This window comes from Lissotriton helveticus, chromosome 6, assembly GCF_964261635.1.
Source record: "Lissotriton helveticus chromosome 6, aLisHel1.1, whole genome shotgun sequence".
Classification (NCBI taxonomy): Eukaryota; Metazoa; Chordata; class Amphibia; order Caudata; family Salamandridae; genus Lissotriton; species Lissotriton helveticus.
In genome coordinates this window covers 917099925-917120788 of record NC_136067.1, presented here as the reverse complement: position 1 = coordinate 917120788, position 20864 = coordinate 917099925, and the positions used below count along the sequence as shown (strand labels likewise).

General features: G+C 41.3%; 1 long non-coding RNA gene across 3 annotated transcripts in view; it reads right to left on the bottom strand.

Moving 5' to 3' along the window:
- Positions 1–511: 511 nt before the first annotated feature.
- The window catches only part of LOC144761601 (uncharacterized), a 301149-nt gene continuing 280796 nt past the window's right edge, over positions 512–20864 (bottom strand). For all 3 annotated transcript variants that reach the window (XR_013595803.1, XR_013595802.1, XR_013595804.1), the window contains 2 exons: positions 1276–1358; positions 512–853 (listed from right to left, as the gene is read on the bottom strand). This is a non-coding gene — a long non-coding RNA (uncharacterized LOC144761601). The remainder of the gene's footprint in view (positions 854–1275; positions 1359–20864) is intronic.

Here is a 20864-nt window from a genome sequence, read left to right as displayed (position 1 = left end):
GATTCATTCTCCTTTGATTTTCGACAATATCCAATAGAAGCCAAATGAATCTCTGCTTCTTCCTTTCACCTTTGATTAAACAACTTTTTTGTATTTGTCCATTTTTGTAAAGGTAGCTTGCACCAAATGTAGAAATACATTGCAATCATACAGGTGTGTTTCTTTAAACTTCTTAAACGTCAGCATTACACATATATGCATTGCAAATTGGTATACTATTGCTTGCGAGAGAGATAAAAAAAATGCACAAGTCCATATCTTTTGTAAACAGACAAATCAAAAGTTAACAGGCAAAAGTGGAGCTTACCTTCATTTCTGGTCACGACGATGTTGATTTTGTTCATCATCAAGCAGCAGCAGAAAAGGCAGGACTTGGAAGATTGGGCAAAATGTCAAACAAGTATCCCCTTTGGGTGAACTTACAACATAGCAAAAGCTATTCCCCACAGCCTTCCATACATATACAGTTAACTTTTAAACAATAGACCAGGAGCAAAAGAAATATAAATGATAAGTTTATACAAAAATGTACATTTTATTTCAATACATAAAAACAATATAAAATATAGCATCAATAAAAACCTATACTTATATACATCAAATTATTACAGACAGTGGGAAAGAAATAAAAGGAAAATTATTCCAATTAAAATGAGATGAAAAAACACTAGTCGAAGAGGATTTGATCGAACTCCAATTTGTAAGTCTATCGTGATTGGAGTAGTTGTGTCCAGCGACTTAACGTATCGTAACTCAAATTAGCATTGACGCGTTTCGATTTGGCACTTGTTATTTAAAGCCAACACCTTCTTCAGGATTTTTAAAATGAGTTTCCCACAAATATACAGTGTATCTGAAACAAAAGATATATATACCATAAGATATACAGTACAGAGATAAATCAAATCATTATAAACAACAATGCTCCTATGTCTATTAAAAAAAGACTACAACATTACAATCATACATTCATTTATATACCACTTTACATTACATTGTGTAAACGATTATTAAAAATAGTGACATTAAAATGTCTACCTCTAGAACAGAGTAGATAGTCACTCTTTTTTCTTTTGTGGTCTAGAGTGTATGCATACCATACGTGCTCTAGATGTTATTATTGACATCATGATAATTCAAACAGACCGAACTAAGTCAGGGATAGCCTATTTACTGCATGTTAGCCCATCTGTAACAATATATATATATACACAGCTATCCATGCAAAATATCGAGTATTTCATGTCTCATTAATAGTTTAGCTGTATTCTTTACCTCGTCAAGGGTCACAAGTGGGCCTCAAAAACCTTCAAGACTTTTCCAACAGTGTTCATAGATGGTCATCTATATATACCGATCTAAAAAATGTACGAATTAACTGATGTTATACTGATCTTTCTTACTAATTCCTAATTGCTGTACATTTCAAAATTATTTACGCACCTAAACATTGTACTTGGTCCCATACAGTTTAACTCAATGGTTCCATATAGTTGGGGTCAGTAACCGTGCATAATCCACACCTCTCTAAAAAGAAGAGGGGGATATATATTTCCTTTCAATAAGTTACCCAGTAAAGGGATAAGGTTTTCCTATAGATAACAAGTTGTTCACAGAGATATTCATCAGAACAAAATGTCGATATATCCCCAAAAGGAGAGTTTAAATATATCACCAGTTCATTAAACATCTGGCGACATTTGTACTCCATGTACTCACTCATCACAGTAGCGTCAGTGACACAATATTAAAAATATGTTACATTCTTTCCTACCCCTGTATATATAGCTGGAACAAAGGAAACGATAAATATTACCTGGTTGCCTCTCCTAGAATCACATAAAACTATGCTGCATAGGAAAATAGCAAGTATTGCTTAAACCCGACAGAGAAGGGGATACTTCATTAATTAATTCCCCCTGCACAGCTAGACCGCCCGCAGTCTGGAAACCAACAAAAAAGAAGGATAGTAAGGATTTAGTATGAGCTTAATTCCCCCTCTTTTGATCTTCGTCTAAACTTAAAAACGTCTCATACCTGCTAATATTCGCTCAGAATGGTGTCGGGTCACGTGGCCTCGTAGAAAAGTGCATTCTGGGACAATTCCGCAATCTACCGTTTTTATATCCTGAATTTTGCGCGCTTGTACGCGCGACATTTTTCGCATGCTCTAACAACTTCCGGGTCATTTCTGATTATTTCCGGTTCTACCTTACTGATATCAGCGGTAATAGAAACAGGACTTACTGGCTGTCCCACGAGTATGTCAGGTTGCGAAAGGAGACTGTATTTACATATATATGCCATTAATATTGTTTACACCCAATTAAGAGAGCGAAAAACAATATTCCTATAGAGCACAGTACAGTTTCAAAAACATGGATGAAAAATATCATCACATTTAGTTGGCCAAATTATTATAAATCGTAGTGGTAATTCAAAGATGGTCCACAATACAAGTCTACATATTTCCTAGTTTACAAAGCATAGCAGTCGTAGCACATTCCTCTTTGCATGTAACATGATGTTTGAGTTAAGTACACAATTTCAAGATGGCTACCATTTTTGATGGCAAGCGATTACATGTCTAAAAAACACACACATGGTTATTTTCCAGTTCCCAAAACATAATTCGATATTTTACTATTAAGTATTGCTGCAACAAGCATATTAAGTATCATAATTCATATCATACATCAGGACATTTCCATAAAACCAGTCAATGAAGCATACATATGCTAGTACTTGTTACTATATATTCTGCACTATGAAGTTTTACTTTTCAAATATAGATAAGTCTAGATATGATACATTCAGATAACTCTACTGATCCCAGACATGTGGCAATTACCTACTCACATTGGTCTAATAAGGCGTTCCCATTCCTCCTTGGAATTCAGGCCATTTCTTACAGTATTGAGGTGGGAAATATACCACTGTTCACGAGCCTTCCGTTTAGATAGTATATTGCCACCTCTTTTTCCACTTTTAATTTTCTCTAAAATAAACCACGTGAAAGCGTTCTCACTGTGGCCAACTTCGAGAAAATGTTCAACTATAGGTGCCGTGATCTTTTTAGTTTTTATGGCTGATCTATGTTCTTGAAATTTGGTCCTTGCTTCTCTCCCTGTCTCCTAAACATAGCCGAGGCCACAAGGACACAGAAGAAAATATACAATATTGCTACTTCTGCAGTTATTAAGGCTCTTGGAATTTAGAGTTTGGTTGTTATATTTTATTTCATCTGTCTGCAGGCACTGTGGACAGACATTACATGTTCCACATCTAAAATTACCTAACACTACACTATTATCTAACGCTCTTTGAGTGATCTGTGTTTCCTCTCTGTATGTATGCACCAGAAGGTCTCGTAAGTTTTTGTTCTTTTTGAATGCAAAAAGGGATTTTTCAAGTTTAATGGATTCATCGTGATTGAGAATATGCCAATTTCTATTGACAGCATTCTTAATCTGGTTACTTATGGTCGAGAACTGGCTTACAAAAACAACCTTCTTAAGGGGCTCTTTGTGATGTTCTTCTTTGTTTAGCAGGGCTACACGATTATAAAATCTAGCCCTTTTCATAGAGCGGGAAAGGAGTTTCTTAGGATAGCCCCTATCCTTAAATTTCTTTTTTAGAATTTCAGAATGCTTATAGAAGTCCTCAAATTCCGAACAATTCCTCCTAAGTCGGAGGAACTGGCTGAAGGGAATACTCTCTCTCTCTGGGTCTTGGGATGAAAACTAGAGAAATGTAGGAGGGTGTTTTTAGCAGTTGGTTTAGTAAATAACTCCACTTCAAGTACACCATTAACCTCTTTGATTGTAATGTCCAGGAAATCAACCTTCGAGGTACTATAAGAAGATGTAAATCTTAAATTTAGGTCACCCAGATTAAGCCATAATTTAAACTCATTCAAGAGATCTGTAGAGCCTTCCCAAATAAGAAAAATGTTGTCAATGTGGCGCTACCAGCCCGCTACATTTTCGAAAAATGGGGCTAGTTCGTTGTAGATATGTTTGGCTTCAAATTCACCTACATAGAGGCAGGCTAGACTGGGGGCACAGGTGGCCCACATGCTGGTCCCCTTCAACTGTTTGAAATATTCGTCTCTGAATAAAAAAACATTATTCATAAGAATGAGCCCTATACATCTCACAATAAATTCCCTACTAGCTCCTCCAAGATAATGGAATTCTAGAATACTATCAATCACATTGGCCGTATCCCGTAGGGGGAATATTGGTGTAGAGAGTCTCAATGTCTAGTGTAACCAGACACTGAGTCTCTCCACAGAAATTCTTTCCTTCAATTAGCGAGATCATAGCGAGATCATATGCGATGAGTCTCTAACGTAAGATCGCAGATCACAGACAATTGGTCGTAAAAAGTGATCGACATATTTACTAATAGGTTCCAGTAAGGAATCAATGCTGCTGACTATTGGTCTCATGGGGGATCTTCTAAATTCTTGTGGACCTTTGGAAGGCCATAAATAGCAGGAGTCCTTGGTTCAATATTATTAAGGAATTTGAATTCCTCTTCACATATCCAATTATGTTCTTTCGCTTCAATAAGAAGATCTGAGCAGTCTTTAGATATTCTAGAAATACTGCTCGCTTGAATACATGAGTAATGCTCCTTTACTTCAAGGAGATTGTACATTCTCCTGTTATAATCTTCAGTATTAAAAACAACTACCCCACCCGGGGTCCATGGTGGAAATAGAAGTGTGAAAGTGAGAAAAGGTGAGTTTCTGCCTATATCCATTCCAATACACAACTCAGGTATGGAGGTTTTACCGCCAGTCACGTCGGCAGGAAGGCACATCTTGATTGACCCAGCGGGCAAACTGGCTGTCCTCCATCTGACAGCTGCTTTTGCGTATGGCATGGTCAAGATCCAAATCAGGCCCTAAGTACTTATTAATTTCTTGAATAGTGTCTTCCACTTTGCTTACGATTGGATTGCGGTACTTCTTTTGTTCTTTTGCTTGCAAGACAACTTTAACAACTCGCTACAACGAAGGTTTGTGGCATGTGACCAATTTCAGAAACATACATTTTAGCTACCTGTCTATTTGTCTCTGTCCAACCCTCAACCCACAAGTCACCCTCACCTCTCTTTCCATCTGCCCACCTCTAATCACTCAAGTCACCCATACCTCCCTTTAACTCTGTGCCCACAAACCCTCAAGTCAAAAATAAGAAAAGTGCACTGGGGTGGAAGAAAGTTTTCCTACTCTGCCTCTAAATGGTGGACCACTGGAGATCCCAACCTAATCTTCTAAAAACCTAGCTTTTTAAATCCCCAGTTTAATTTTATATTCTAGTGGTGTTAATCTGTATATTTCTCCCCTCGTGTTTCAGCTCTTTGGGTTCAGGATTTTTTGGATACTAGAGCCAAGATGCCTTTTTGGTATTAGTGTGCTCTATAAAACCCCCATAACACCCCTGAACCCTCAATATCCCCACACCTCCCTTTACCTCAACCAACCCCATAACACTGAAATCACACTCATCTCCCTTTACCTCTATCCACCCCATTGGCACTTTCAACAGGGTCACTCCAGATTTGTTGGCCTTCCTCAGCCTTCCTTTACTGAACCTGTTTTGTTTGGCTTTTAGGGTTACGTGCACTTTTTCCCTGCTATCCCAACGGGTAAAGTGCTTGTGCTTTCACCCTAAAATGTGGTAAATTGGCCTACACCTAATTGGCACAGCTAATTTACTTGTACGAGTTTTTCCCAAAGTAAATGGTATCACATATGTCCAGAGCCTATAAACTACTAGTAGGCTGCAGTACTCTTTATACCACCCATTTAACTAGCCTTTAAGCCTTGTCTCGTGCCTTCCACAGCAGCCTGTAGTACAGTTTTAAACTGCCCATTTGACCGGGAAAAAAGTCTCCACTGAGGTTGGCCCTAAAGGCTTATAGGGCAGGGTCTATGGAATTTTAAAAAGTAGGACATGTGTGTTTTAGTTTTACATGTCCAGGTGGGGAAAAACTCCTAACAATGTTTCTCACTATTGTAAGGCCTATCTCTCCATTAGCTTAACACTGGGTTACCTTATTATATTTATTAAGTGCTAACCCAAGATTAGGAGTAGATAGAGAACTAATGTTTTCACTCAAACGAAGAGCATTTCAAAATGCTCTTTAATGGCAAAGTCAGATTTTAGATTACAATTTGGGAAGCAGCACTTTTTGAAAGTTTACATTTTCCTGCTCAAAGTTTCTGAGGCCTTTCTCGGAGTTTTCAGTTTCATGCACATGCTAATGTAGCCTCCTTCAAAGATGTGTATTGTCCCCAGACAGTGCACATTGAGGCCTGAGTTTGGCTGGGAGAAGGTCTTAACAAGATTGCTGGCCCAAAGCTGTACCCCGTCCCACTTACACTTCTTTTACACTTCAAAAGGCTTTTACTTCCAGCACATTTGCTTTCAGCACACAGAAAGGAACCTCACACTAAACCAGCCCCATCTTTTGTCACCCCAGACAATTTGGAGCACTGACTGGAGGAAGGGAAAGAAATTTCTAGAACCAGTGTTGGGGTAGGATTGGGTATTCATCATACAGAGGCTGCCACCAGTTATAAAAACATGACCTTCAGAATCACTGATCAGATCACTGCTGGACCTGTGGGATACTCAGTAGTTCTGCCAACCCACCCTGTTGTGAGAAGGACCACTTTGCCTGAGGAAAGAAGCCTGGACCTGCTCCCTTGTACTCGGGACCTCCAGAGTGACTCCAAGGGCTATCTGGCTGGCCTCCTGTTTGAGCTACAGGAACACAAAAAGCTCCGGAGACCAACAAGCTCTAGAGACGAGCTGTGCAACTGCCCAGTTGACCAGCACCAACTGGACTTTCCTGGATCTGTTTGAGCCCTGCTGCTGACCTCTGCTGGAGCGAGTTTTGATCCCCCCCAGGTCCTGGACCCTTGGCTGGAGTCAGAGCGTACTCTCCCTGGAACAACTGAAGGTTTCATCAGAACAGACGCAGTATGACATAACCTGACACAGCACCTCAAATCACAGGACCTTGCAGCTCCTGAATGGCTGCTTCATCAGAAATGATGTAGCATTTTGTAGCCCGATCTTGCATCACAACACCTCACAGCTCCTAATGAGTGGTGTCCATCGGAGCCAATGCAGTGCAATGCAACCCGTCGTATATCCTCACATTTAAATACCTCACAGCTCCCGATCAACGGCTTTGTTGGAAGTGCTGCAGCACAACGCAACTTGACACAGGATCTTGCATCTCAGCACCAAAGGCAGAAAGGTACAACTCCCAGTTGGCCGAACTCGGTCTAGTACCTGGACCGAGCTAAATTGCTGTCAGCTGAAACTTGTTACATAGTCCTGGTTCTGTGTGAGCAGATAGCTACAGTCAGCCTTACCTCCCCTACCTTTACATCTACCCACAACTGTGCTGTCAAGTGACCATCACCTCCTTTTACCTGTACCCACTCCAACCCCTCAAGTCACCCTCTCCTCCCTTTACCTCTACTCACCTGTGAACCCTCAAGTCACCCTCACCTCTCGCACCCCTCACCCCTAAAGTCACCATTACCTCCCTTTAACTCTTCCCACCCCTGGATCCCCAAGTCCCATTTGCCACAGCAAGGCCACAAAGGGAACTTCAGCTCTGACAGAAGATCATGAAACTTTTTTGTGAAGACAGAGGATAATCCCAAACTCTGATAACAGATAACTATCTCACACGGTCAAAGCTGGCCACACCATTGAGCCATTTATTCTAACTTTCAGTCATGCAGTCATGCTGCACAACAGCCACACTGCTATGCAGCATGGCTAAAAGAAATTGATAAAGCCAATAGCTCACTTATAGGCGAGACCTACTACCGTTACCATATGTTGTTTCTAGTTGGCGGCAGAGGCAATTGGATCTTCACGTTATTTATCGGGGGAATATGTAATCTGGCCCTATACAGTTCCTAAAGGCTTTTGATCACACATTATACATGTTATTCTGATTAACATCAGCTATTGGAAAAATATTTGCACATTCAACTCCGTTCAGTACGTGCACATTTGTAAACGCTGGTAAGTAAGTTTTATAGTTTAATTGAGTGCATTGATGCTTTTCAAGAAGGGAAATTGCTATTGTGATTGAAGTCCAAGGCTATCTCTCTTGCACCCTCCCTGGAGGGAGGTCAGTGTCCGGTCACTTCTGCTTGTGCTACACACATAGCTACCTTCAAATTTCAACCTCAATTGGACATTGAATAACACAGCAATTTTCTCCCATATAATCCATTTTAACGAGGAACAACCCATCAAAGATTCGGTGTAAAAATACTGCCGATCAAAACACATCTCGGTTCATGTCTCAATTGAGTTAGCAGTGTGGCGATAATTTTTAGTATCCTGGCCACCCGGAACAGAAATCAATGGCACTCGAAAGATTTATATGGCTGCTTCACTAGATGCAATAAATCTGTGCTGCACACATGCGAAGTGACTGCTTTAGTATTCTGTTGTTTATGACTGCAATGAGAAGACTCTTCCTGATAGTCTGCTAATGTGATTATTGCTTATATTAGCAATATTGCATGTTCACGCGCCATCTCTTATGGACGTGCTGTGAATGTCAGCTTAATAAGATTCTTTTATCTGCCTTTAGGGTCACTATAGGACTCAGCTTCACGTGAAACATAAAGGACAGGGCCGCAGAGATCAGTCTGTGATGTGACTATAGAGAAAGAAGCGAGGAGGAGGTAGTTTGACACCTAGAAGGACTGGGAAAGGGGGCATTTGCATCTCCACAAGAGGGATGCACAAAGGGAGAATTCAACCTCGTGAATTTTGTTTGCATTTCGTTGTACGACACTATATAGAGGTTGATAACATTGAACTGTAATAAAATTGCATTCAGTGCACCACCTAGCGCTTTGTGGCCAAGGCACGCATATAGGTGTTATTCTGAGCACAAAAAACAACCCATCCCCTCCTGACACCGAAAAACTAACCTGACCACCCAGCCCAAAAAACTACCCGACCCCCAGCCCTAAAAAGTACCTCTAACCCTAAAAACTACTTTGCCCCACCCTGACCCGAAAAAACTACCCCCGGACCCTAAAAACATCTCCAACCCCCTCCTAAGCCCTGAAAACTATCATGACCACCAAAGCCCTAAAAACTATCCCGACACCCCCTTAGCCCTAAATGCAAACCCAACCCCCCAGGTACTAAAAACGTCCCCGCCCCAAGCCCTGAAAACAACCCTGGCCAGCTAGCCTTAAAAACTACCCCCAACCTTTGAAAACTACCCCCTCAACCCAAAACCCGGCCCCAGCACCACTCTCCAAGCATGGTTGTGCTTGTGGGGGAACGGCACTCGTGGCTTAGCCCGCGTTGTAAAGGCCGTTTGCTGTAGTGGTTGTGTGGGTGTAGAGAATAAAGTATTATTGTTATGAGATATAGAGGGAATACCTAATGTCCTTTGTGGCAATTATGTTTAAAAACCACCAAACTGACATATGAATTGGTCTTACACTTGCGAAGCCTGTGATGCACAAAAACTGAAAGGTGTGCAAGTGCAAAATACACAGATGTAATGTACTAGAGGGACAGTGCGAGTCGCAAATAGGTTTGTGACTTTATCACCACATTATGATTTCTTGCCATTTACCACAAAAATGGGCCATGAACAGGCGCTGCCACCTTCCTTGAAACTTGTGCAGGTGTGTATCAGAGGTGTAATACGGATATTCATGGTTGGTGAAATCCATTGAAGGTTCACCAGCACTCAAAGTGGGGTGGTATCCATTCACATATTTTATTCCTTGAGGTACAGCTTCCACTTGTGAATGTGGACTCTGTGCCTCAGTGGCAGCAAACAAGGCAATATTCTAGAATGCTTATTGTTAGTGAATATCAGGAGCTGTAGGACTGATTAAATAGAATTGTTTGTTTCTCTCTACTTTTGATGGCTCCCTTAACTAGTAATCTGAGATGAAGGTAAGAAAGAATAGAGGGCTAACAAACAAGACCTAAGCGACTGAAGTTAGTTCTAGTTAATTAGGCTTAGGTGCAGTGCGTAGAGAAAAGACGAGTTTCAAGTTGTTCCTGAACGAATAGAGGATTTGAGCACTCAGTAATTGAGAAAGGTTTTCCAGACGTTTAATGCTGCAACTGTATTTTTATTTTTTTAGATATATTTAGAATTTTAAGTTTTACAGTTGCACAGGTCCATATTCATTAAACCGCGCTTTTCTCCAGCTATACCCAGGCATTTTGCCAGATAAGGTTGATATGTGAGATAAAGAAAGTTGTAAGGCTACAGATTTTATATACATAATTTGATATATGATTTGAAGCCAGCTTTAGTCATTTCGAAAAATATGTGGTTTATTTTCTATTCACAGGGAATGGAATCGAGCTTTGACATGAAAACGTGTATGGTTTGTGGTAATAAAGAACTGGGGAACATCAGCCAGAAGGGCTCAACTGAGTGAGCATTGTACGTGGTGACACTGAGATATTTTATTGAAGTGTGGAAAAAACGGGTAAACCATCCGGGTTGAGCTTGTTAGGTAACGCGGGACCAAAGATGCTTTAGTGCTTTGGTGTGAATTCCATATTTTGGCGAATTACAATAAAGAGGTTTTTGGCCATCCATATCTGGATTAATATGAGACAAGAGTTGATGGTAAGTAAGAATGTCTCTCAGGGAGTAACTGTAATCCGTATGCATCATGACTCAGTAATCTATGGATAGAAAACTGAGAGGTTCTAAGAAAAATGAAAAGTGTTGGAGCCAAAATAGAACATCTGTGACACTACACTTAATGGATGCATGGTATGAGGCGTGAATAGCCGTCATCACCAACTGATTATGGTAGGAGAGACAAGAGCAAGTTTAGGACTTGACTGTGGAAACAAAAGTCTTTTGTCTGCGTCTTCAAGAGCCAGCGTGATTTATCAGGATTATATGTTGTTTTGCTCTGTTTTCCCAATGTCGCTCCTCGCCTTTGTAAATTCCAGATTCAGGCTTACACTGTCAAGGAGACGAAGTGAGAGAGAGAGAGAGAGAGAGAGAGAGAGAGAGAGAGAGAGAGAGAGAGAGAGAGAGAGTGAATTACTATTCTATATCCAGGAGTCATCAAATTAAACAGGGTTCTCAAATTAAACAGGGTTCTCAGAGTGAACCTTTAGATTCCTGTATGGCAATAAATAAATTACATTTTCTTTGATATTGTCTAACAGTACTTACATGACCATCAACCTGCAACCTGTTCTCTAACCATGGATTACTATTAGAGGATTGTGGGTGCCCTCTAACTAGGCCCTCAGCTACAGGTGGCCTGACTAGATACACTGGTTGGAGTCAGATCATTACCTCTGCTCTCTGTGATGGGAGAGCTACCGAAACAAAAGAAGCGAAGGGGACAAGAAGGATCCCTGCCTGTCAGGCCTACTTCCTGAGGGACCAAGCAAACTGTAAAAAACAACAAATGTTCTGGGATGCCACTCAGGTGCCTACTGGAGTGTAGTGGAACAAACCTAACAATCACTATTGGCTGATTCAGCCTCTGCTAACCTGGAAATTATACCCTGTACTCAGTCGTCCTCGGGAGAACTAGCATTTCCAAAGCTCTGCAGCAAAGGGACTTCCTGCTTTCCATTTCCCTGCTCACCACAGTTTACATGCCTGGATATGTTTACCCATATAAAGTTTCTTCCTGTGGTTGACTGGTAGGTGTATTTTGTATGTGTGGGGAACGCTGATGTGAATCCTCTTGGTGCTAGTGATTGCCGTGTTACACAGCGGATCATATTGAAACCTGACAGCGTTAGACAACAGATTTCTGGCCAGTCGTTGACAAATTCTTGTTTAGATAGGTAAGTTTCTTAGTTCCTGTTAATTTATGTTTATATTTTTATTTCTACATTTATTCATAACAAGGACCTTTTTATAAGGATTGACATGAAACAGATCTATTAGATTTAAACAAGTGTCAAAAATAAATTTCTCACCCTCCATTATTATATAAATTAAATGATTATTAGTTAATCAGAAAAATACACCACCATAAAGGATACAAAATATAATTTAGAATTAAAAAATATAATTTAGAATTCTTTGAGAATAAAATCTATATTTTCGAGCTTAAAGAAACCTAAGATTTCTTTCTAATAACTATACTATGCATTACCAAAAAAATCTTGCAACCCAGAAATAGTTTACAGAAACACGTTTATACAGTACAGATTCCACATATATGAAGCAAATGCCCCATAATAATCTTGTAGATATGGGGACCCAAACATTACCGAATTCTCTACATATAAAACCAAGTTTAACACTTCAAATGTACCCATGCTGCCACTTGTGAGTCTGAATTTGGAACAATTTGAATTGCCATTGATTAAAAATGCTAAACAGCCCACCAAGCTATTTATGAAAATTGTTGGACCTGAGGAATTTATTATCAACCTATGTAATGCATCCCCTCCAACCACAGACACCAATAGGCTGTTTGCCATAGAATGAAATATAGGCTGATGAGATCAGATCAGATTGAGGATTGTGATTCCTATGCATAGGTAACTTTAGAAGCATCCCATAGATTTTGGTATTATTATTAGTATTATTATCTCATTAACAACAACAACAATAATAATAGTGATTATGATGATAATAATAATAACAATAGTAAAATAATAATAATAATAATAATAATAATAACAACAATAATAATAATAGTAATAGTAATAATAATAATAATAATAATAATAATAATAATAATAATAATAATAATAATAATAGTACTAATAATAATAATATATTATGCAGTCTAGTGCTTAAAGACTAAAGTGCAAAAATTGCCACTTAATTTACTTGGATCAAACTGGACATCATTACCTGATGAACTGAATTATGTCATCCATCACAATTATAAGTCTTTGGAGCAAACAACGGGCTTTTGAGTACATTCTAAGCAATATGCTTTGTAAGTAGCGTCATTGTGGGAAATCGTTCCTGATTTGTATAGTGTTGATCCATGCACTAGTGATACACCTGGGCTATATTATCACTGTCTATGCCTCACAATACGGATGTGTTGCCTCACATGAGGTGGTGTTAATAATCAGAACCGAAATCTGGTATTGTTTACGCATGCACATGTGCCCAGGAGCTACTGCTAGTGTTGCTGGCATTGTGGCCAGTCCCTATGTACCTCCTACTAAGTATAATTTGCTATCTAATGTACCTGGAATGCGGTTGAAAGTTTTGTGATTCATGGTCCATGAGACCTTATATGTTACTGTCATTGGAGACCTACACTTGTATGCACCTTGTGATATTATCTTGTCTTGCATCATCTGCTACCCTTATCATCTCCCCCCCCCCCACTTTCCCCATCCTGTACCCTTCATAAGCTCCATAAAGAATTGCTGCAAGAAACATATATTCAAAACTGCAGATCGGAATAATCCTAAAAAGGTTGGTGTCAAGAGAATTTGCTAGCACAGTACCTGCAAGACAGAGGCATTTGAAGCTACGTACATAGAGTACATTCAAACCTATATGCTGTTCATACTGGAGCCATTACTGAGTCTTTACATATTCCACAGGAGCACCATATTATGGAAGTGTTGGTTCGGAGAGTCTCAGCTTTCAACAACTATTGGGAAACCTGCACTTTAAGAGACCTGGGCTACTTAACAAATAATAGTGAGAAGTAGTTGCTGCAGCAAAAGCCACTTTATTTTGTATTAACTTTTAAAGGCAGTCATTTCCGAAAGCTCGGTTGATCCATATCTTCAAAAAGGTTGATTTTAGCAATCCTTCTGAATAGTGCCTCCTCTTTATGCTTTATAATGCCATAAACGGCATTATTGCGCTAGGAAGTGACAGATTGGATTGAACCTAAAAGTGTAATTTCTGTCGCACAAGCTGGATTTCTCAAGGGAATGTATATGACGCATAGGGCCTGATGTACAAAACATTGATCGCAAAATACATGAGCGGTGGCTCCTTCACAATGGCAGAGGAGCGCCACCCCACTGGCTCAGAGCCAAGAGCTGAAAAATAAAACAATATTTTATTATTATTTTCTTTTTCAGTGCAGTGTGTAGGGAGAGGTGGGACGGGAGGAGGAATGGAGTGGCATGTGCCCTTTCAAGTACATATGTCTGTTTGGTGGGCCGTCTTAGGCCGGCTAAACAGACATGAGCAGATAAGTTTCTCCAAACCAGCTATTGCACAGCCGGGTTGGAGCAACAGCACAGGCTTCCTGTGCCACAGCGAATGTTCGTTAAACCAGCCTACTCAGGCCATGAGCTGCTCTCTTGCTTGGTAATAGCATGAGAGCAGCGTGGGGATTGCACAGGGAGTCTCTGATACTGTCCCAGTGGATGCTGGGACCAGAAAGCAGAGGAGCACAGAGGCACGAGGCGGCTGGGAGCTTCAGGTAAGAATTAATATTTTTTTAATATTATCCCCCCGCGCTCCCCCTCCTGGGCTCCCCCTCCCGCTCCCTCTGCCGCACCATATTTTGTTTGTGTTGGCTGCTGCTGAAAATACTGACCATAAATTGCAACTAGTATTTTTCTGACCAATATGACATTTTGCAAACCGACCTCTGTGTGGGTTGCAATTCGACCTACCTCATGAACATTAATGAGGTAGGATGCAAATTGCAACTTACTCAACTGAATGCCATCAGAAGGATGATGGTCTGTTGGGGTCAGAAGACCAGCATGCCTGTGATCACACTTAAAACAAGCATTGGCAAAGCCAATAGGTTTCACCTAGGCAAGAGCTATTGAATTTAACAATGTGTTGTACACCAGTGTGGCTGCTGTTCAGCATGGCTAAAAGTAAGTGGCACATAGGAGAGTGTCATAGAGTGGAGTGGTGAATAATGGAGTAGAGTATCGTAGAGTGGAGTGGAGTGTCATGGAGTGGAGTGATATGGAGTGGGTTGAGTGGAGTGGAGTGAAGTTGTGTAGAGGGAAATAGAGTGGAGTGAGTGGAGTAGAGTGGTGCACAGTGGAATATTGGAGAGTGGTGTAGAGTGGAGGGACATAAGTGGAGTAATGAAGGAGAGTGGTGTAGAGTTTCATAGAGTCTAGTGGCATGGAGTGGAGTAGAGTGTTGTACAGTGGAGTGGAGTGTGTAGAGTGGAGAGTCATGTGGAATTTCATAAAGTGGAGAGTAGAGAGCCAAAGGGTTGCATAGAGTTGGGTATGATGTAGTGGAGTGGAGTGGCATATAGTGGTGTACGTAAAGTGGCATAGAGTGGAGCAGTGAAATAGCTTGTCATAAAGTAGAGTGGCATAGTGCGGTGTAGATTATTGTAGAGTGAAGTGTCCTGGTCTATGTGGTGTAGAGTGACAGGCATAGATTGGAGGTGTGTAGATAAGAGTGTTGTAGAGTAGAGAGGCATAAAGTGGAGTAGAGTGGAATGGCAGTGAGTGGCGTACAGTGGAGTGGTGTAAAGTGAAGTAGATGGGAGTAGAAGGTCATAGTGTGGAGTGGCATAGAGTGGTGTAGAGTAGAGTGTCAAAGAGTGGAATGCCATAGAGTACAGAGGCATAGAGGAGGGGGAAAGAGTGGATGGCGCAGAGTGGCTTAGAGTGGAGTACAGTGGAGCTGAGTGGAGTAGAGTAGATTGTCATAGAGTGGACTGCTGTAGAGTTAAGTGGCGTAGAGTGGAGGGGTGTAGAGTAGAGGGGCCTAGAGTGGGGCATTTAGTAGTGGAGTAAAGTGTCATTGAGTGGTATGGTGTAGCGTAGAGTGGAGTAAAGTGGTATGGAGTGTTGTAGCTTAGAGTTGCATAAAGCTGTCATAGAGTGAGGTGCCATAGAGTGGACTGTCGTAGAGTGGACTGTCATAGAGTGAAATAGAATATAGTGAAGTGGCATAGAGTGTCATCTAGTTCTGTTGAGTGGAGGTGGTGTGCGGTGTACTAATGAAGAGTGGAGTAGAGTGGTCTAGAGGGTAGTGGCATACAGTGGTGTAGAGTGGAGTGGCATAGATAGGCAGAGTGTACAGTGTTGTGGAATGTGCTAGAGTGGAGGGGCATAGAGTGGAGTGATGTAGAGTTGAGTAACATAACATAACAGGTGTTTTTTTTTTAAAGCGCACGATTACCCGAAGGTGTCTCAGCGCTGAATAACAGATGTTTATTGTTACCGAACTTAATGGTACTCATTTTATCAACCTCAGATGGATGAAAGGCTGAGTGGACCCGCTGGGATTTGAACCTGTGACCATGAGGTCAAACACAGGCCCCTGCAATGGATGCATTAGTCCACTGAGCCACCAGACCCGGCCACCAGTAAAGTGTTGGAAAGTGGAGTAGCGCAAAGTGGAGTATGCATGGTGTGGTAGCACACTGCCATTATAAACAATGCATTTTCAATTGGAAAGACCATAACTATTGCACATTCTGTTATACTGATAGAAATATACATCGCACAAACTATAGGGTGTGTAAATGGCATTACTAGTGTTTTTGTTTTGATCGTATTAAAATATTTGTTTACACAACACTTCATAATTACTAAATAAGTGCTTAATTTGTTCTTTCCTAATTCTGACGTATATATTTGCACAGTTCATTTACAGACATTTAGATGTTGTTGTGTGCTGGAAAAAGACCTTTCTTTTCCTACATCTCAGTGTCTGCCAAGATTGTCACATAAATCCACTCACTTTGACGACAGAGAAAGAAAAGTAAAAACAAAGCTCAATTGGAAGACACAATCAGACATTTGGCCTCTGTCTTTGAAAGCACAGCAAATGTGACAGCATAAGAACGAAATTTAAATTCCTCTTTAAAGAAAAAGAGCACTCATGAAAGAAAAAAAGGAGCAATGGTAAAACAGGCTATGTTCCACAGGATGGACAAAGACATGCTTGACAGCCTAAAACAAATAAAGTCAGTAAATAGAAAATGTGAATTACAAACCACAAAGTCAATGGTAAGCAATGGATCGAATACATTCCCATGGAATCGTTCAGATTGCCCCCAAGAAGTATTTTCGATAGGTTTCGACCTAGAAAAGTAAACTTTTTTTTTAATGTAACCTAGTTTTCATAAAATAACCGTGTTTGTAATCTTACTTTTTTTTTTAAAAGCCTGATTAAGAGTTGGCAGTGGTTCACTGGACCACATCCTTCTTCTCAACAAACGTTTTTTTTATTCACAAAGGGGAAGGAGTCCCACAGTGACCCCTTATCTTCTGTGAATAGTTTGTTCTGTAATTCAGGAGTCAGTACATTTTTAATGTTTTGGTCACAAAACATTAATCCAGCGTCTAAGGAACTGATATTTGGATGGGACACAGACAACATGTCCCTTTCAAATAGTGAGTTTTTATGTAGTTGCAAGCTCATTTAAGGACAAGGTATTTACAGACATTAAAAAAATAATTTTACTGTTGTCAATATTCAGTAATGCAATTTGTGACTATGACAACATTTTGCACATCTGGTGCATAGGGCAGTGACATTTACACTCATGGATAAATGTGCACTTACCAGGGGTACTGCACAGTGGATTTTGCATTTCATAATTTGGACAATGTTACTTTTCACAAACTGAGTTTACTCTCTCCACAGATCCATCTACTTGCTGACCTTTATTCTAACACCTGAGACTCAACATCTAGCTCTACTACACCTATTTGTCACAGCAAGATTCCGTCCTTTACTGTTGTATGATATGGGTGTGTACTAGCTTTTTAAATCATTTTAGTTTCACCTTCATAAATTCCTAATTTTTAGGCTATTACATTATGCTGGCAAAGTGATACACTGGCATCATACAGCATCATTAGGCTTGCAGCAGATGTTGGATGCCTTGGAGGCTATGCCAGCCTCATCTAACACAGCAGCAAGTAATTTATGGTGAATGAACACTTTGTGAGTAAATATTAACATAAAAGCCCCCAACATAGCACTACTTAACATAACTTAACATCAACTGCAGCACGAGTCAACCCCTAGTGCTTTGCAAAAGTGTGTTTATGTTTAACTTTGTTTTTATTGACATTCTACAATAACATGATAACAAACATTTCCAGAAATTTGAGCCATGCTTCCACATTGCGGCGCCTTCTGTAGCATATGTGCCATCCATGGAGGGCTGTGCGTAGACACACCCGCTGGGCCCCAATAGAGCCTACCATATAGTCCGTAAAGTCTCTATGTGTTCTGGAATCTTATGCCCACAGAGTTGTACAGCAATGCCGGATTTAAAATAGAAATAAAAATACAACAAAAAAGAAAAACAACCCCAACCCCCCTGGCACTCCTCCCTCCCTCGAATTGGTGTGCTTGAGGCCTAACTGATTAGAGCTCTGTGTTTGGCGTGGGCGAAGCTGTAGCTCAATCTGACTTAGATGCTGTGTCAGTGCCCTAAAACGGAGGAGGCAAAGGTATCGTGGACACGTAATCTCATTCATTTCTGATGCCAGCAATGAGACTATCGGATGCCAGATTTCATTAAAGCTTGTCATCGAGTTGGTGAGAGAGGCCTGCACTCGTTCCATCCCCATTATGTACCACAACCTATGCAGCCTCCCTAAATATGTCGGTTTCACCTATGTCCCCCAATGCGATAAGATGTTTTGGAGTGCAGCCCCCAACACCTACCCCATCTGTTTCCCCCTTCTAGATCTTAATTGGTACGTCAAGGGGTTGGGCAAGCCTAGCACTATGTAGACCGGGAACCTTGGAATTTGTGTCTCAAAGTGCAGATCTAAATCATCTAAGATCACTGCCCAGTAGTCCGATCTAAAATCAAAGAAGTGTCCTGCTGATCTGCACTCCGGCTCCCTCCATCTCGAAAATGCCCTGCTATCTACCCCTGGAGAGAACTCGTTGTTATCTAGAATGGTAGCCATAGGAGAGGGAAAGGATGTCATTCCCCGCTTGACCGCGACCCTGTCCCAGACCCTGAGCAATGTGTGTGTGATGGGTGAGCCCTTGAGGTTAGGGGGACGGTCTACGCTTTTGAGAAATGTGACCTTCCACAGCAAGAGTTGGTCCAGCGCTATTTCCTGGAACAGCCATCTCTTTTCGGATTCTGCTCTGTTCCATTCTACAAGATAGCGCAGTTGAGCAGCTCTAAAGTATTCCAGGACATTCGGGGTCCCCAGTAATAGCCCAATGCTTTTCGCATCCCGCCCAGACAAACAGTTTTATTGCTTGCTGCAATTTCTGTAAAGAGCCTGGTGGGTGCCAAATTCGGATAGTTTGAAAAAGGTAAAAGGCTTTAGGAAGGATGGACATTTTGATCGCGGCTAATCACCCCAGGAGGGACAATTGGTGGTGTTTCCATTGGCGCAGGTCTCTAAGGGGCATATTACCAACAACTAGCGATAATTATCGCTATGTTGGCTTAGCGGCTATAATTTTATCGCCGTGTAGCGACGATTTTTATCGCTTAGGAGCCTTGATATTATCAAGGTTTATCTCCTAAGCGATAAAAATCGGCCCAAATGCATGAATATCGCTGAAAAGTCAGTGATATTCATGCATTACCGACCAAATGCTCTTAGCCATGTTATCCACCTCCCATTGGATAACATGGCTAAGAACTGCTCAGGGCAGGTGTTAGCTTTTGGAGATATTCGCGCTTAGCGCGAATATTTCCAAAAGTTGGTAATAGGAGATAGCGATGTTAGCGACTGTTTCCAGTCGCTAACATCTTGGCACGCCCACCATTGCATGTCATTAGTGATAAATTTCTCTGACATGCAAAGCGGGGCCCAAGATGGTCGCTATCTCCTACTAGCTGTCGCTAACTGGTGTTAGCGACAGCTAGGTAATAGGGAGATAATTTTATCTCCGTTTTCTTGGCTTTTAAAGCCAAAAAAGCGGAGATAAATCCCTTGATAATATGCCCCTAAGAATCTGGGCCATTAGCTTGGTGTAATTGAGTGTAACTGTCTGGGAAACTGATGGTGCCAGCTCAATTCCCAAGTATGGGATAGAGGACATAGTCTGTATTCCAACGTAAGGGGCACTACCCAGGACGGGCCTTTTGCCTCCCTGATCAGCCATAGAATTGTCTATTTCCCGACATTGACCCTGAAACCCGAGACCTGGCCGAAGGATTCTAGCTCCCGTAAAAATGCTGGGACTGAGCACGCTGGCGTTTCGAGTGAGGCAATGATATCATTCGCGTATAGACTCATGGCATGTCTTTTCCCTCCAAATGGGATGCCCAGTATGTCGAGATTATCTCATATCTTTTAGACGAGTGGCTCAATGTAGAGGGCAAAGAGGAGAGACGACAGTGGACAGCCTTGGTGGGTCCCCCTCTGAATCTCGAAGGGTCTAGATGTTACCCCATTCACCCTGATAGTTGCAGTGGGCCTGCTATAGCAGCTCAATATCCAAGCCCCTAACCTTCCCCTAAGCCGGATCATAGTCCTATCTAAAAAGTCTCAGTCAACGCATTCAAATGCCTTCTCGGCATCTAACGATAGAAGAAGAGTGTCCATGTCAGTGCGGTGGGCTTTGTCGACTAAGTGTAAAATGCGTTTGGTGGTGTCGGTGCTATGTCTATTGTGGATGAAGCCGGACTGATCAAGCTTGATGATGCCCGGCAAAAGAGGGCCCAGCCGAGCTGCCAGCACTCCTGTGAACAGCTTCAAGTCGACATTGAGCAGTAACACAGGGCGATAAGAGTCGCATAGGGTTTTATCCTTTCCTGGTTTCGGTAGCACTACTATAGAGGCCGCTAGCATGTCAGGTGGGATCGCTCCTGGTCCAGAAAAGGAGTTAAAAAGTCTAGTCAGCAGTGGAGCTAGAACTTGGCAAAATGTTTTGAAGAACCCAGCTGAAAAGCCGGGTGGTCCCAGTGACTTCAG